Here is a 2,470-nt window from a genome sequence, read left to right on the forward strand (position 1 = left end):
AGGATGCAAATGGGAAGGATAAAAATGAACTGAACGAGACTGAGGAAAATGTGAATGTGGAAAACAAAACTACTGAAGAAGGTGATGCTAGTGAAGATGTTAATGGAGATACACAAACTAATAAATAAAGATGTTCTAAAATATATACTCTACAATGGTTTATTTATTAGTATTGGAAGAGTAATGTTAGGTAGTCAAAATATTATAGACAATAAATAAAAATACATGATCAATAATATTTGCATTAATAAGAGCACCTCTAATGGTGAGTTCACAACTTGCCATTTGGCAAGTTATTATAAAAAAAATAATAATATAAAATCTGAAATAATTAAATAATTAAATAATAATTAAATTAGTAATAATTATAATAAAAATTATATTAAATAATTATAAACTAGAATAAATTATTATTCCACTTTAAAAAATATGAAACAAATATTACGTAAGTGAGACAATAAATTAGTGATTACAAAAGAAATAAATTAATACAATTAAAATTTAAATTATTCTAACCTCTAATATTATGCAGGTGCAGTGAAACAATAAAGAAACAATAAATTAGTGGTTACAAAGAAAAATCAATTAACATTAGTAATATTAAAATGCTTGTATGTGGAGAATTTCTCTTATTTTTAATGCAAAAAAATTTGAGAACCAAAATAATTCAGTCATAACTAGCCAAAAATTTTTTAATTTGACTTCATTTATATAACTTCTTTACATTTTGATTTTTTATCTTACTCTTTTGTTACTTAACTTATCACATTATATCCCTAACTATTAAGTTGTAACATCAATAAGACTTTTTATAATTTGATTTTCATATATACTATCACATTAAAGACTAATCATAATAATATATTTTGAATAGAGAAATTCTCCACATACAAGTGTTTTTTTATATAAGTCTTTACAAGTCATTTATATTAACGCGCTTCGAACCGTATTGCACGTTTTTACTGCACCTTCTTCTTCTTCTTGCTGCACGTTCTTCTTCCTCTTCCTCTTCTTCTTCTTCTTTTCTTTCGTTTCTTGCATTCTCTTTCTCCTTCTTCATTTACGTGCTTTTCTCTCTGCTTTCTTCGTTATTCTCGATTTCCATAGTTTTTTGACATCAAACTCTCTCTAAAATTATTATTCTTATAAGACTTGTATGTGTAGCAGCCCTCTAAAAATAATAGTGTGTTATGTTGTTCCATTTATTTGTGACTATCTTTATAATTTGTATCAACTTCACTTGTAAATAGCATTAGGTGAGAAATCATTAGGTGCTTACGCTTTGATTAATAATGCAATGAAAATTTTTTTAATAAGCATACATATTACAAAAACTTGCTTTAACTTACTACCATTTAATCCAAAAAATCATTACAAATATTTTTGCAACTTCATCGAAATAGCATTCAAATATTAAACTAAAAGCAAGCTTACACATACATCCAACTTTAAATCTCTTACAAGGTAATAATAACTCCTGTCATGGCCAAAACTAACAATGCTAAAGCCATAAAAATAGATACTACATTAAAATCTCTACTCTTGGAATTAATCTTTAGAATCACATCTTGATGAATCTCTAACATATTAATTTTACTCTGTAATTCTATTAGTTTTTATCCCAAACTAGCATCTTCAGTGTCACAAATGGGTGGCACATTTGCAACCAATTTCGCACTAGACATGACCTCCACAACATCATCATTAAAGCGGATATAAAAAATCTAGCCAGCTTATGCAAAATTTTTTTTGCCTATTTCACAAACATTATTATTCAACACAAATTTTTTTATTTTAACTAATTAGAATGTCAATAATTGTTTACCTTATATAGTGGGAATCTAAAAAATAATCTGCTCGAATTTTCATGAGTTTTTGAAATAAAAATTATTGCATACAAACTGCATAAGTATTTTGAGTGTTGTTCCTTCCTGATTTCAACGTTTTTCAGGCTTCTCACATCACCATTGTACGAGATCACTACCACTGGAGAAACTGTGTTTCTCTCCACGGCAATTTGAAAAAGACGAACTTCCTCTACTTGGCATCATCGAAACTGAACCTGGATGTGTCGATTCCTACAAATGAAGAACTAGGGTTTTATGAGACCTTCAATGATGAAGAACGAGAAAGGAGAAGTATTTTGGATACGGCGACGTTTTTATTAACAAGCCCAGGGACTGTTTTGTCCTACTCGCACACGTAGACAGTTAACGGCCACGTGCATGACTTAACGTGCCAAGTCAGCAATCTTTATTAATGAGTCACGCCGGAAAATAGACTGGGAACTGATATGTCTGATGGAGAAAGAGATTGATCTGTGTATTAATTTTTCTTAGAGACTAAAATGTCCGCTTTTAAAATCCTTGGGGACTGAATTGGGTAATTATTCTAATAAATATTATATTTTTTTAGGTAAAAAAATTAATTTGTATTTTTTAAATAATTTATTTATTTGATTTGAAATATT

Source organism: Arachis ipaensis, chromosome B09, assembly GCF_000816755.2.
Source record: "Arachis ipaensis cultivar K30076 chromosome B09, Araip1.1, whole genome shotgun sequence".
Lineage (NCBI taxonomy): Eukaryota > Viridiplantae > Streptophyta > Magnoliopsida > Fabales > Fabaceae > Arachis > Arachis ipaensis.